Raw genomic sequence first — 17,344 nt, 5'->3', positions numbered from 1 at the left:
CGGACTTGGATGAGAGCTGTAGTGCATTCTACTGGGCGCTGATCGGGCTGCTATCGGTGCGGCCGTAAACTCACTGCAGGCGGCTCTCAGCGCCTCGTGACACCGCGTAAGCTGCGGGCAGGCCTGCTGCAGACGGCTGGCATATCTCACGGCAACGCGTATGTGGTGGGCACTGGTGTCTCGAGAACAAGTGTCTTCATTCCAATCACGTCAAGAGATGCCATCCAGGACGATTATTTTCGCGTTCTCCACAGTTCTTTCCCGTGACAGTGCCACGCCTCTTCACACAGCATTTTTCTATAAAGTACAGTGCCACGTTCATCACACAGCATTTTTCTGTCGTGTGTCACTATATTTCGCTCTGTGGAATTCAAATGTCTATATTTTGTAATGGAAACCATCAAATCTACACTCCTGGAAATTGAAATAAGAACACCGTGAATTCATTGTCCCAGGAAGGGGAAACTTTATTGACACATTCTTGGGGTCAGATACATCACATGATCACACTGACAGAACCACAGGCACATAGACACAGGCAACAGAGCATGCACAATGTCGGCACTAGTACAGTGTATATCCACCTTTCGCAGCAATGCAGGCTGCTATTCTCCCATGGAGACGATCGTAGAGATGCTGAATGTAGTCCTGTGGAACGGCTTGCCATGCCATTTCCACCTGGCGCCTCAGTTGGACCAGCGTTCGTGCTGGACGTGCAGACCGCGTGAGACGACGCTTCATCCAGTCCCAAACATGCTCAATGGGGACAGATCTGGAGATCTTGCTGGCGAGGGTAGTTGACTTACACCTTCTAGAGCACGTTGGGTGGCACGGGATACATGCGGACGTGCATTGTCCTGTTGGAACAGCAAGTTCCCTTGCTGGTCTAGGAATGGTAGAAAGATGGGTTCGATGACGGTTTGGATGTACCGTGCGCTATTCAGTGTCCCCTCGACGATCACCAGAGGTGTACGGCCAGTGTAGGAGATCGCTCCCCACACCATGATGCCGGGTGTTGGCCCTGTGTGCCTCGGTCGTATGCAGTCCTGATTGTGGCGCTCACCTGCACGGCTCCAAACACGCATACGACCATCATTGGCACCAACGCAGAAGCGACTCTCATCGCTGAAGACGACACGTCTCCATTCGTCCCTCCATTCACGCCTGTCGCGACACCACTGGAGGCGGGCTGCACGATGTTGGGGCGTGAGCGGAAGACGGCCTAACGGTGTGCGGGACCGTAGCCCAGCTTCGTGGAGACGGTTGCCAATGGTCCTCGCCGATACCCCAGGAGCAACAGTGTCCCTAATTTGCTGGGAAGTGGCGGTGCGGTTCCCTACGGCACTGCGTAGGATCCTACGGTCTTGGCGTGCATCCGTGCGTCGCTGCTGTCCGGTCCCAGGTCGACGGGCACGTGCACCTTCCGCCGACCACTGGCGACAACATCGATGTACTGTGGAGACCTCACGCCCCACGTGTTGAGCAATTCGGCGGTACGTCCACCCGGCCTCCCACATGCCCACTATATGCCCTCGCTCAAAGTCCGTCAACTGCACATACGGTTCACGTCCACGCTGTCGCGGCATGCTACCAGTGTTAAAGACTACGATGGAGCTCCGTATGCCACGGCAAACTGGCTGACACTGACGGCGGCGGTGCACAAATGCTGCGCAGCTAGCGCCATTCGACGGCCAACACCACGGTTCCTGGTGTGTCCTCTGTGCCGTGCGTGTGATCATTGCTTGTACAGCCCTCTCGCAGTGTCCGGAGCAAGTATGGTGGGTCTGACACGCCGGTGTCAATGTGTTCTTTTTTCCATTTCCAGGAGTGTATATTCAGGACATTGGAAATTAAAGTGTCCAGTGGTGCTTCTCCTACTCCCAATCGGTCGGTTTGACATCATACCCCCCCTTCAAAAATCCAATTAATACTATGTGGGATTATTTGTGAGTAGGAGAATAAGAACTCTCCAGAAAATTTTCTCTCTTTATTGCGTATTAGCTAATAACTTTATCTTTTGTGTGACATAAATTGAAATACGTGGAACATAAGACCGGTAAAGTCAAGTGACAAACAAGACAGTAGACAGTTCTTCAACCTTTACGTCCCAGCATTTTCTTCTCTGTAACCTTGCTCCAGCGTTACAGTTCGTACTTTCCTGTCTGCGAAAGAATCTATTAATTCACCAAAGTTCGTCAAATGTTTTGCTACATGTAAAGTCAAAATGTCGTTGCCTAATATTAAAAAAGCTGTTAATACGAATGGTAACGAAGAGTGGTGTGGTTTCTCGATTTATTACATCTATTTTGTTACTGTCTACTAGATAAAACGAAATAGGCCTTTTTAATACTGAAGCAGTTGTAACAATCGCCAAATGGGCAATACTGTTTTGGAACAAATGGTCGTTTTTATCTACCTCATTTACATAACTAACCCGACAGAATATAATTCACGATAGACCAACATCAAATGCCTATTACAAGCAAAAATTTTTGTATTAGGAAATAGTTCTATTCCTCATTCGTACTCCCCAGTTTCTCAAGCATGAGAGCGAAAATTAGTAGTAATACGGATTTTTAATATATATTTGGAATCATCATATTCTTCGATATAATTTGTGTGATGTTCCCGTTTCTTCTGCTTCCTTGTTCCGGCAAACACTCCTGTCTTCACTGATTCTGGAACTATTACTGCCATTGTCAAAACTTATTCTTCCTTTAGCTTCAGTGACCCTGCCAGAATCACCGGTAGAGTTACCCTTCGTTTCATTTCCGGTTACGCGTTATTACATGTTTGTACTCATGCATTTTACGCGCTACTGCTAGAATAGAAATAGAGCGGTTGCTAACCGGATACTGTACAATTACCCGTTAGTAGCGTAGCGATCTGATAAAAATTTTCTATCAAAATTCTATTTTCTTGGATACATCGAAAAGATTAATACGTAATCTTTCGTACCTGTTATTTCTGTTAGTTGTTTATTTCCGCTCTGGTAGTCTGAATCTATGGATTTCGCTAGTAATTGTAACAATGCTTATCATTCGCGTAATCAATCTCAAAACAAACAGTGATTGATACTCATCCCTTCGTGTTTATTCGGCTGAGCTCGTCAGCCCCAACCCCTTTTGTTTGCGGGAAAGATTTTTATTTATTGATGCGACGGAGAATCCGCTGGTAGAGGCATCGCGTACACTGTACACACATTCAAAACTCGTCTTATGATTCGTTCAGAAATAAACTTAGAATGTGTTCAGATATGTTCAAAAACCAACAGCGATGCGTTTCAAATCATATGAATAATCGACAGACCATCCTGCGCTGGATGGTAGGCGCATTATGAAACAAGGTTGTTTTCTTCAAGAATATGAGTTTGGCGCCCCCTGAAATTTTCGCCCTGGGCAGATAACCAGGATTGCCGCCCCCATCTCCATGCCCGACTTACAACCTGATCATTATCGCTTGCATGTTTACTGTGTACAACGACGATCGGAATACAAAAAATGGATAACTAGTTTCACTGTAGTCTGCTGTAATTTTGTATGCTAAAATTGTTTGAATGAATTTAGACTGCAGAATAAAAACTGTCGGAACTCCAAAACGAGCATAAGCTAAACTTGGTAATGACTATAATGACTCTGAAATCACGCAAATTCCGGGCTAGATTGATAAAGCAGTAACTGATCAAAATACACTTGAGCGAGCATAGATGAGAGAACTAATGTAACATGAAAACTACAGGTGTTAATCTGGAAAGCAATGCTGTTAATTATACTCACGAAAACCACTTATGACCAACGACTAACAACATTTCATAGAAACTGTACTGTATGAAGTAATTAACGGTAATGCTGTCTGTTTGTATGTTCGCATCTACATCTGTAACTACATATATACTCTACAAACCGCTGAGAGGTGCATGGCAGAGGGTACGTCCCATTGTGCCAGTTATTAGGGTTTCTTCCCGTTCCGTTCACCCATACAGTGTGAGGAGAATGATTGTTTGAATGCCGCTGACCGTGCGCTAATTATTCTAATCTTAACCTCACGATCCCTTTGTGAGCGATATGAAGGATATTGTAGTATATTCCTAGAGTCATCACTTAAAGCCGGTTCTTAAAACTTGCAAATTGACTTTCTCGGGTTAATTTACCTCTATCGCAAGAGTCGTCAATCTCAGTTCTTTCAGTATCTCTGTGACACTTTGCCACGGATAAACTTAACCTTTCTCCATTCGTGCTGCCCTTTCCTGTACACTTTCAATATACCCTCTTAGTCCTACTTGGTAAAGGTCCCACACACTTGTGTAATATTCTAGAGGAAGTCGAAAGAGTGATTTTTAAGTAGTTTCCTTTCTAGACTGATTTCACTTCACCAGTATTCTACCAATAAACCGAATTCTGCAACCCGCTTTAAGCACGATTGAGCATATGTGATCATTACTTTTCATATCTCTACAAAGTGTTACACACAGATATTTGTATGAGTGGACCGATTCCAGCTGTGCCTCACTGATGTTATAGTCATAGGATACTACGTCTTTTGGTTTTGATAAGTGCGCCATTATACATTTCTGAACATTTAAAGCAACGTGCACCATTTTGAAATCTTATTAAGATCTGACTAAAAATTTATACAGCTTCTTTCAGACATTGCTTCATCATAGATAACTAAGAAATCAGTAAAAAGTAAAAAAAAATTACGAGTTAAATTCTTTAGCTGCAGATATCAGTGATCAGTGTTCTGTGGATGAACTCGGGAACGGTCAAATGTTTCGGAGACGACGGGAAATATCACCCAGCAAATTTTATAGCGGCATGCAGAGATGGTTTTATAAAGGGAATATCTGACGAGGCGAACATAAAATTTGTGAAAAGACATTTGGAAGGTCAGAAGCAATCGTGGGTAAATATACACAGTGATACGTTCACTACCTACGAAGTATTTGAAAGCACTTTCTCGAACAAGTTCTGGAGTGAAACGCGACTGCAAAATGAGATTCTGAACGGGCCAACATTCAGATACCGGAACGGGTCGATGCGAGTATTTTGCAAACGAGAACTTGCGAGATTAATGCATGTGAAACGTCCTTTGAGAGTGCTTAGCGAAATTACGACGTTGAAAAGGCGGTTACCGGAAAATTTGTAGTGGGATTTAGTGCACAGTCCTAGCAACTAAATAGACGAATTTTTGGACTGTAGAAAAATTAGAACGGTCGCTGAAACTTTAAACCGCCAAGTAAGCAGAAAAATAGTTTTCACTATGGAAATCCTAACTACAGTCCGACTGATTACTATGAAAGACCTCCGGGAAGTTATCAATGGACTGCAAACAGCAGTTTCGATAAGGTAAACGCTAAGAGGAAAACATCCAATGATAAATTTCAAAGGGATAGTGGGAACGGATACTCCGGTGGCAGGGACCTACACCAAGAGCGTAGATCTGAGGGACCGACACCTGGAGAAATGGATCAGCGAAATGGGAGATCGGGAAAATAAGTTCCGCCACACCTCAGGTCCGGAGACGGCAAAATAACAGGACGCGACTAAATGAGAATGTGATAGGTGTCAATAAATCAGCAGAAAGGCGTCAGGATATTGAAATAAAATTAGTAAGAGATGAGAATCAAACAGGTAAATTTTCAAATCAGATCGTACATAAAAGGCATAATCCTAAGATAACGGAAGATAACGATATAGGCGATGACGACGATTTAGAGCTAAATTATTTGTTTTATGAATGTGAGACGAAAGAGTGAATGTTAATACAATGAAAGATTCTATGCGCCAGAAGTAGACTGAGGTGGAGCTGAATTTGGTGGAGTTAGATGGTATAGAAAATTCTAAAGAGGTACTGACCAGCGGTAACGATTGTAGTGATGAAGGTGAGGATGTTCCAGGTGATATTGTGATGGCAAAAGTAGTTAAGAAGGTTAATAATGGAGGCATAGCATTATTTTCGTCAGCTTTTGATGAATTAGTGTGTGTATCAGCGGATATTGAGGAATTATTTTTGAAACAAGGTAGTAATTATGTTTTATGTGCTGAAGTTACGAAAGTTGAAGCTGCTGATAGCGATACTTCAGAGGAAGAAATCTGTGCGTATCTTTCTACTAACAGAGGTGAACACAAAATTCTGGATGGATCTGTGGATCTTGAATGTTTGTTTGAGAATGAATGTGGATCTGAATTTGATATGCGACCTGAAATTAATGTGGCTCCCGAGCATGTAGGAGAGGAAAAGGTATTACACTCAGGTTTAAATCCTAACGCAGCGGAATTTAATGGTAGTGTTGATTTTGAAATTTCACAACGCTATAAATATAAATTATGTGATATAACGCCAGAGGATGGTGAAACTACGAACGGTTCTTATATTGGTGACTTGTCGACGGAGTTAGATGGGGTTTCATGTAGCGAGTTGTATGATGTATCAATGGCTGTTGAAAGTGCTGTTTGTGAAGGTGTTTGTAATGACGTGGAAGTAAAAAGTAATGCTTAATTTCACGATAATGATGACGTAGCTACTAATGTCGATAATTTTAAGGGAGAAAACAGTGAGTCTGAATCTAATATAGAAAGTGATATTTGGACAGAACGGTATCATAAGGACAAATGTGATTTTACTGTAACTGAATGGGGATGGTACGATAGAACATTACGATCGTTATTGCTTCATTTGTGGAATTGAGAGAAATTTAAGATAGCGGGAAGTCTAGATGCGAGAAAAAATGAAACTTGGGTGAAGGAAGCATTTAATGAATTATTTTGGGACAAGTACGAAATTGAGGGGTGTATCAAACATGATACGTTTACTCTAGAGATGGCAGAGAAGGGACAAGACATCTTTTTCTTCTTCTGGTTCCTGTCTGTTCCGGATGTTGACAACCATCTTGGCAATGCTTTTTCTGTCACCTGCAGCTCTATGTAGCTCTGTAGATGCTTTAGAGGTCCACGTTCTGATGTTCTTAAGCCGGGATACTCTTCTCCCTCGTCAACACTTCTCTTCTCTGGTAGTTTTTCTTGCAGGATGGTCCGCAGGAGATGGTATCTGCTTTTGTTCCGCATGATATGTCCCAGGTACTGGATCTTTCTTGCTTTCACGGTGGCCAATGCTTCTTTCTCTTTCTTCATTCTTCGCAAAACCGCAACATTTGTGACATGCGCTGTCCACGGTATTCTTAACATTATCCTGTACAGCCAATTCTCAAAAGCCTCCAGCAGCTTACACAACTATTCTGTCAGAGTCCGTGTTTCAACACAATAGAAGAGGGTGGAAAATGCGTAGCAGCGTAGAAGTCTGATATTCGTCGTCATTGCTAAGCCATGATTCTTGAAAAGGTTACTCATCTGATCGAAGACAGCCCTGGCTCTTCCAGTTCGAGATCTCACCTCATCAGAAAGATCACACTGGTCATTTATTGTAGTGCCAAGGTACACGTATTTAAGTACTTGCTTTATGTGATATCGGTCTATATTAACGTGACATGTAATTACTCTGTTTTTACTGATTGTCATTGTTTTCATTTTTTGCAAGTTGACATATTCAGAGTTTTTTTGGGCAAGCCTCTCTACAAGGTACTTCAAACTATCCTATCAGGAAATATTACTGTGTTGTCAGCATATCGGATGTTGTTGATATATTTTCCTTTTAAGAGCACTCCAGTCTCTACTTCATGAAGAGCTTGCTTAAATATATGTGGGGATAACATACAGCCCTGCCTTACACTTCATAGAATGTCTATGTTTTCTATATTTACTCTGCCCAGCCTCACAGCAGCCGACTGGTTCCAATATAAGTTCACAATTATACATAGGTCTTTATCATCCAAACCAATGCTTCTTAAAATGTCAGCAATCTTCTGGTGTTTTACTCTGTCGAAATCCTTCTGATAATCAATAAAGCAGGCATAAATGTTGCAATTCACGTCTCGGAACCTTTGAAATAGTACCTCAATGCTAATTAATGCTTCGCACGTACCAAATGCATTCCTGAAACCAAACTGTGTAGGAGAAATTTGTTCTTCACAAATATTGTAAATTCTTTGGTGAATGACTCTTAGAATGATCTTTAGCGGGTGACTCATGAGGCTGATGGTACTGTATTCACCACAAGTCTTAGCTCCGGGCTTTTTGGGCAATGTAATAAATTCGGATTTAAGCCATTTCCGTGGACTGTTACCGGAATCTTAGATGTCACTGAATATTGCAGTCAGTCATTTTAAGTTATCCTCACAGAGCAGCTTGAGAATTTCAGCATTCACATTGTCGACACCAGGTGATTCACTATCTTTCATTACATTTACCGCAGCTTGTTCTTCCTCCAGCAGAATTCAAGGTCCTGTTTCGCAATGTATTTGAAGATTTCTGGCAGGTTGTCATGAAATAGTTGTTCTGTGTATGCTTTCCATGTTCCTTTAAGCTCATCTTGTCCAACTATTATTTTTCCTATCATGCTTCAATTGTAATTTCTCTATTTCATTGCACTGTTCCTGTATTTCTCTTTCCTTAGTTTCTCTATTTGTTTCCTGATATCCTTGTATTCATCAGGATTGCTTTTCACTTACCTCCTTCTGCCCATCATTTTAAGTATCCTTTCGGCCATCCATGACTTCTTTTTCATGACATTGGATTTCGGATGCTCTTCTTTAACTGATTCCAATATAGACTTTATCTTTTTAATTTTCTCTTTGGTGCTCAAGTTAACTGACAGAGACTTTAGTTCATTATTAAGATGGACTCCTACATTTTCTCTTATGGAAGATTCTTTCAGTTTGCGGATATCATACATTTTGACTTTTTTTTCTTTTTAACTCTCTTCATTCTGATTTTAAAGACACCAGCTAGGGGAACGTAGTCTGAGTTAATGTCGGCAGCTGGACAGTTTTTCATTGAGAGACAGCTGTTTCTATATCTTTGATTCATCAAGACATCATCAATCTGATTTGGGGTAATATTTTCGTCTGAATCTCCTGGGGACTTCCAGGTGTAGAGACGTCTGGGTGGTAGTGTGAAGAATGTGTCAGTTATTACGAATCTCCAGTCTCCTGCAAATGCACTGAGTAGATTACCTCTCTCTTCCCTTCCACCAAGTCCATAGGGACTACACTGTCGCCTTCGGATCCCTTTCTATTTTGGCATTAAAGTCTCCTATAATTATTGACAGATCTTTCTTCGATAGCTGTTGCAAAACACCTGAGATTTGGGGACAAAATTCTGCAAACTCTTCATCACTATGGTCTGTTGTTGGAACGTAGATCTGAATAATGTTCAGTTGTGCGAGTAGAGCACTTATTTGGAGTAACATCACTCTCTCTGAAAAAGAAACACAATTACAGACACATTCTGCGATTGCTTTCGATACTATGAATCCTACTCCAGACTTATACTGTCCATTGAATGTTCCTGAGTAGTTAATTTTGTGTTCATTGATGTTAGAAGAACCTGAATCTGGCCATTGCATTTCACTAATGCCCATGATGTTAATGCTCATTCTTTCCATTTCATGGATTGTATTCTTGATTTTTCCAGCATGAGCCATCGTATTCACATTCCATGCGCTTGCCTTTATACTATGTTTCAATGATAATCTCTTCTTTCTGACAGCGTTGCATACAGTGTCCCCCGCCCCGGGAGATCCGACTGGGGGACTTGAAACTCCGGAAAATTTGGTTTTGAACGTGGCCACGATGTGTAACTAGAAATATCCGTAGGATCTTTAATGTGGTTGTTTCTCGTTGCCTTCCATATTCTGCCGCCGTTGATCAATCTGGTTCTTCCGCCTTCAGCAAAGATTTCTCATCCCAAGGAAACAGAGTGTTCTACCCTTTACCTCCTCATCAACCCTCCAAGGAGGCCGTTGGCACTTGGTACAAGGGGACCGCCTACACTGGTGGACACTCGGTTTTGGACGCAGTTTAAAGTCATGGTGGGGACACTGACGAGACATAGATAATGATTTATTGAGGGAACAATGTTTAGAGCGAAAAGAAATGATTATGTTCAGTCTATCATTGAAATTTAAGTAAATGACGAGAAAGTAGTCGCACTGCTCGATACTGGAAATAATGTGTCGGCAGTGTCGGAAGCTTTTGTACACAGGATAAAGAATACGAAATTAGTATCACTACAGGTAAATAGCGTAAAAATTAAAACGGCAGTTGGCGGTTTAAGTAAGCCGACAAGGCAAGAAGTGGTCTTGGAATTCAAGTGCGAGGAGAATCATTTTAGTGTAGGATGCTCTGTAGTGAATAGAATTGTGAAAGATGCGGTGCTGGGAACAGATTTCTTATGTAAATACAAAACTTCGCTTCACTTCGTGGGAAGGTTCTTGGATTGAGAAATTGGTGGTGAAAAACGAAAGTAAAATTTAAGAATATTTTAAGGGGGGACAACCAGTTTGCCCACGCCATAATTACACATGGTAGGGATGAAGAGAACAATATTTATGACAAGATAAAGGAAACGGTACAAGCAGTCCAGCGTATACCGGAGGTAGATAAAAGGGAGTTATGCAAATTGTTGTATCCGTTATGAGGACATATTTTCTGATCTTCCCGTTAAAGTAACAGGTTAAGGGAAATGCTAGAATGCGATATTACAGAGCAGTGTAGCAGCGATTACTTTAATCCCATTATAAATGTAAAGAATAAAGACAAATCGGTTAGAATCGTGTTAGACGCGCGTAAGATAAGGCAATTGTTAGAGAACTCGACCAGCCTGGTAATATGGAGGAACTGTTGCAGAACTTCAGGAACATAAAATTGATGTCTAGTGTTGACTTGACCTTAGGAGTTTGTCAAATCCCATTGGCAGAAGAAAGCAGATGTTACACAGCTTTCTTATTCGAAGGACGAAAGTTCCGGTTTAAGGTTGTACCGTTCGGCCTCACGATTTCAGTGGCAGTATTTGAGAGAGCACTAAGCCATGTCATCGGAAAACGCTTAATGAGTAAGTTGGCGATCTATGTGGACATTTTAATTGCGACTGAATCCTGGTACGAACACTGTAAATTGCTGGAGGACGTGCTTGTGGCCTTAAGACGAAGTAGGGTGACGTTAAAGATTGCCAAATGCGAATTTGCCCCTGCGGAAATTCAGTTTCAAGGACACACTCTTACGTCTGAGGGAATTTTACCGAGCACCAAAAAACTAAATTTAACCAACAGAATGCAATTAAAGTCGTACCTCGGATTATGTCGGTCTTATCGAAAATTCTTGGAGGATGGAAGAATGGATAACCCAAATTTATGTTAAGTTATTAAAGAAAAACTCATCCTGGAAATAGACCGAGGAATGTGAAAAAGAATTTCAGAACATAAAGGATAAATTGTGTGCGAGCAAGATGCTCTATTATCCGGACATGACTCTTCCGTTCGGTTTGTTGTCGGACAGTTCAGATTATGGGACATGCTGTGAAATCTTCCAAGAAAAACAAATCGACGAGAATATAGAATAACGGAGTGTGGCTTTCGCCAGCCGCATTCTCAACAAACATGAACGCGGATACAGCATATCAGAGGAGGAGCTGCTTGCAGTAGTGCTCGGATTCAAAGAGTTCCGTATGTACTTTGAAGGTAGACAGGTAACAGTGCTATCCGACGATGAGGCCCTTAGCTTTCTGCAAGACTGTAGAATACTAAACGACCATATGCTGCACTGGGCAATGTTCTCGCAGAAATTTACTTACCAGATACGCTTCATTAAAGGGACCGAGAATTGTATTGCGATGCTCTGTCGCGGCTACCCGTTGGAGAGGAAGACAATGAAGGGGAGGAGACAGCTGCTGTACATGAAAGGGGTACCAGGGGAGAAGGAAATTTGTGCGGTCTGCAGGGATATGAGGAGAATGCAAAATGATGACCCTGAACTAAAGAACATGAAAATCAACTTTGACAGAAAGTGCTACGAAAAAATACCCCGTTACTTCAACTCCTCCGCTGTTTCGCGGAGGAGGCGAGAAGACGGATCACTGAAAACTGTGCATACCAGACCAATAAGTGGAACAGCTGATTGATTACGTCCATGTAAGTCAAGGTCATTACGGGTCCCAGAAGTTCACCGAACTCATAGAGCGATACATCCACATTAACAACCGCGCCAGACGAGTACGTGCACAGCTGGCTGCCTGTGATCGATATCAGCGAGTAAAATATTGCACTACAACTCAACAAGGGGAAATGCAAAGTATAATAGCGACCAAGGTAGGAGAGTTACTGGCGGTCGCAAATTTTGGCCCACCGCCCACAGGACGTGGCGGTATGAAGTACATATTTGTTGTTGTGGACCTCTTTTCAAAATTTATTAAACTTTATCCCATACTGAAAGCTAACAGAAAGACTCTGATAGCCAAATTAGAGAAGGATTTCTTTAAAAACATAATCCAATCAGAAAAGCTGTTATCTGATAACGGATCTCAGTTTATATCAAACGTTTGCAACAAATTTATAAACGACCATGATATAAAACACATTACAACATCCGTGCAGCACCCGGCGAGTAACCCTTGCGAGCGGTATATGCGAGAAGTTGGACGACAGTGTCGGACTTAGGCGACTGATAGACACTCAGAGTGGGTGGAATACATACGTTCATTTGAGGACGTTCTAAACAGCGTGAAAAGTAAGGCAACTGGATATTTACCCTTGCAGGTGACGATGGGAATCAAACCGAAATTTCTGTTAACGGAAATTGTGGATTTCCCGCAGTGCTTGGCTGAGTCGGCCTCCGAGAGGGAGCAGGCTGTAAAATCCTGTATGGAGAAGTTGGCAGCAGAAAGGAAGAAACGGCATAATGGGCGGCACAAACCAATTAACTACAAAACAGGGGACAAAGTCCTAGTAAGTACGAAAGAAAAGTCCAACGAAGAGGATGAAGAAATAAAAAAGTTGTTTGAGCTGTACTGTGGGCCATTTGTAGTGCCAGAATGTCCGAAAACTAATGCCTACCCACTCAAATACCCTGTCTCAGGAAAACTTCTAGGATTAAGAAATGTGAAAGAATAGAGACTGTACATTCAGTAGGGGAAAGTAGGTTAAAAAAATAAATGTATCTGTGCTTAGATTACAAGATTATTTGGAGGTGTTATTTTCAACATTTTCTTTCAAAATTTATTTTAGTTTGTTTGTTGTTTCATCGCATAAGAATTTTTTTGACACAAGATCCATTCAATTACAAAGAGATAGCTTAGACGCACATCTGGGTGCCTGTATCAAGTCAAAAATCAGTGCATAGTATGCATATAAATTAGGTTTTTGGGGTTATATAATGGATTTATTTATGTGTATGTATGTGTTAGGCGTACGTTTTTGGATGGCTTTAAGTTTGTTGCAACTTCCAGTTTGGATGCATGGAGGTCGGAGAAATTTGGAAAATGAAAATTAATAATTCCTACCTAGGAAGACAAATGTTTGTTTATCTACTTATTTGAGAATATTTTTGGGGAATAATTTATTGTTGTATGGAGTATCGATTTGTAAACTAAACGAGGGGTGAGATTTATTCATATTTGTTGTTAGTTTTGAGCATAAGGTAGTCATTTGAGTTAAAAGAAAGTCGATTGGGAATCAGTCACGAGATCCATGTCTCTAGTGGGACTTGTATAACGTGTCAGACTCATCGAAGAATTACTGTGTAGTTTAGATCCATCTGTATCGATTCCACTGGGGGAAGTGTTCAGCGCAGATCCTGGCTGGTTTCGGAAAGTGTTTGTTTGCTGGTATCTACACCCGTTTCGGATTTCAACAGACTTATTCCCGAAAAGCGTTTTCGATGTAATGCAGAGCCATACAGAATTTTGGCGGGGTAAATCTGCTCCGAATCTGTGGAGCTCCTCAGGAGACTTCTTTGTGATGAAACGGTTTTGTGAAAGTGAGCGCCGTGGCGCTGATATTCCTACCGCATTTCAATAAACAGTTGACTTTGATAAATATATAGTATTATTTGGTATTTAAGTAATATCCTGCAATTCATAATTAATGTTAGAAACAAGTTTCATTTAATGTAAAGCATGCTGCATCAACAGCACTACAAATAATTCCGCTATTGATCTGGTGCTTAGGATATTTATATTGTTGCATTATGAACTTTTGTCTTGTAAGTTTGGGTGCTACTTCATAACATGCATGGCACTCCAACATTTTATGAAGTGGAGCTATGTGAGTTAACGAGCATTTCTCTCTCACTTAATATATGGCTGAAAAAGTCAGCCTTCAGGAATTGTGAAACGAGACCTGTCGTCCACGGCAGTAATTCAGGGAATTAAGCCACAGTAATTTTACTCTACCATCCTTCATAAATTTTCATGGTGATCCCAATAAAACTTGAATATTGATCATATCTATAATAGCTTAGAAAAACTGTTAAAGTGAAAGTAACAACCTTTGTAACAAAGATCTGAATGCTAAAATGTGAAAGATTTGTTTGATCTTAACGATCAACATTTCATATAGAAGCACATCATTCAAATGACAAATGTTGTAAATATCAACTCTGTAACTTTAATTGTTTAAGAGATATAGTAAATTTAAGTTATCAGTATTTTCAGTTAAGCATCAGGTCATTTCCTCCACACAATACACATTAAACGATGACACCTTACTGAATCATTAGGTTATAGAAATCTTTTTGTAAAGTTTAGTGCATAATAGTTACTTTTGTTCTGTATTTATTTATCAGAAAACACATCAGTGCAAGGCTACTGACCGTGACATTGAAAGTTAATTGTATTAGTTTTATGCAAAAGAGTTTAACGTTTATTATGTAATGGATATCAGTGTTACTTTATTTAGAACGTGAAAGTGGCCACGCTTGATTAATTAAATATGATAAAAATGAAAAATAATGTAGCATAAGCTGTATGCAATCAGATGGGCGGCTTCAAGAAAGGGAACTGTCCTAGTCAGTTAAGGGAAGACGTTCGGCACGCGGGGGACGAGGCAGCAGACGGGCAGAGGGACAGTTCTGTTCTGACACCAAAGGGTACACGGCTGGTGGAGACGCGAAAACGGACGGTCGGTCTTTAGGTAGCTAGGAAGTGAAACGAAAAAATTTCGTGTTGTGTGGTGCCGCGGGACTTAGTCTCTGAGTGCAAGCAGCCGCGCGCCTGGTGTGAACCCAAACTTTTCGAGAAGATAACGAGGTAGAGTATTGGACTTGTATTTTGCAGTGAGATTGTAACTCTAAATACGACCACTTTCGCTATTAGTTTTCTTTCTGAATAAACGTTCTTCTAACCAAATCGCATCTGTGTGGCGTACATCATTTATGGGGCGTTAACGTAGTTGCCGATATTATTATTACTGTACATTATGTTATATTAACTTTGCATTTCTCAAACTTGCCATCAGCCAGACAATTTAACCAAAGGGTCGCAAGTGTCTAATTTAGGGCGTTTAATGCGACACGTGTGGTTCAACCCCTAGACGATTTTGAGCCAAGACATTTCGAGAAAAAGGAACCGCATGTGAGCCCAAACATATTTGGGATGTTACCTCGCACCACAAATGCTACAAACGTAGGTTTGCCTTTCCTTAACCTACCTTCTACGAGAAGTCCTAAAGTCAGTATTGCCTCGCATTTTCCATCATTTCTCCAGAATCCAAATTGACCTTTTCTGAGGCAGATATCTACTATGAAATTACAATGAAATGAAAACCCCCAGCTGCATACAGGCATTGATACACGTCAACGGGGATAGTTGAAAATGTGTTCTCCGACTGGGACTCGAACCCAGGATCTCCTGCTTACATGGCACACACTCTATCCATCTGAGCCACCGAAGACACAGAGGATAGTACGACTGTAGGGACTTATCTCTGGCAAGCCTCCTGTGAGATCCACATTCCCAACTTCTTGTCCCGCACTGTGTTCATAGTGCCTCTGACCATTATACTAATTACTCGCGACTTTTTGACGATTCCCGTAACCGTTCGGGCATTGTTTGTGCATCCGCATATTCAACGCGATACCACAGTTCATCAAGAGTAGTGACTGGCATACTGTGACGAGCCAGTTGCTCGGTCACCATTGACCAGACGTTTTCAACTGGTGAGAGATCTGGAGAATGTGCTGGCCAGGGTAGAAGCCGAACATTTTCTGCATCCAGAAAGGCCCATGCAGGACCTGCAACATGCAGGCGTGCATTATCCTGCTGAAATTTAGGGTTTTTCAGGGATCGAATGAAAGGTAGTGGCACCGGTCGTAACACATCTGAAATGTAACGTCCACTGTTCAAAGTGCCATCAATGCGAACAAGAGGTGACAGAGACGTGTAACCAATGGCACACCATATCATCACACCGGGTGATACGCCAGTTTGGCGATGACGAATACACGCTTCCTAAGTGCGTTCACCGCGATGTCGACAAACACCGATGCAAACATCACGATGCTGTAAACAGGACCCGGATTCATCCGAAAAAATGATGTTTTGCCATTCGTGCACCCAGGTTCGTCGTTGAGTACACCATCGCAGGCGCTCCTGTCTGTGATGCAGCCATGGTCTCTGAGCTGATAGTCCATGCTGCTGCAAACGTCGTCGAACTGTTCGTTCAGATGGCTGTTGTCTTGCAAACGTCCCCAACTGTTGACTCAGGGATCGAGACGTGGCTGCACGATCCGTTACAGCGATGCAGAAAGATGCCTTTCATCTCGACTGCTAGTGACACGAGGCCGTTGGGAACCAGCACGGCGTCCGCCACACACCGTCAGGTGGCTTGCGGAGTACGGATGTAGATGTAGATGTAGGCGTTCCGTATTACCCTCCTGAACCCACCGATTCCATATTCTGCTAACAGTCATTGGGTCTCGACCAACGCGAGCGGCAACGTTGCGATACGATAAACCGCAATCGCGATGGGCTACAATCCTACCTTTATCAAAGTCAGAAACGTGATGGTACGCATTTCTCCTCCTTACACGAGGCATCACAACAACGTTTCACCAGGCAACGCCAGTCAACTGCTGTTTGTGTATGAGAAATCGTTTGGAAGCTTTCCTCACGTCAGCACGTTGTAGGTGTTGCCACCGGCGCCAGTCTTGTGTGAATGCTCTGAAAAGCTAATCATTTGTATATCACAGCATCTTCTTCCTGTCGGTTAAGTTTCGCGTCTGTAGCACGTCATCTTCGTGGTGTAGCAATTTTAATGGCGAGTAGTGTATATAGATATCTACTAGATTTGCCATTCTGTTGTAAGGGATTCGTGATAGTATTTTGCAGCCATAAGGTATTAAACTGATGGTTCGGTAAGTTTCCCATCTGTCAGCACCTGCCTTCTTTGGAAATTGGATTATAATATTCTTCTTGAAGTCGGAGTGTTTCATAAATCTTGCTCACCAAATGGAAGAGTT

This window comes from Schistocerca gregaria, chromosome 1 (genome assembly GCF_023897955.1).
Source record: "Schistocerca gregaria isolate iqSchGreg1 chromosome 1, iqSchGreg1.2, whole genome shotgun sequence".
NCBI lineage: Eukaryota > Metazoa > Arthropoda > Insecta > Orthoptera > Acrididae > Schistocerca > Schistocerca gregaria.
The sequence above is the reverse complement of the archived record's forward strand: the minus strand, read 5'-3'. Positions refer to the sequence as shown.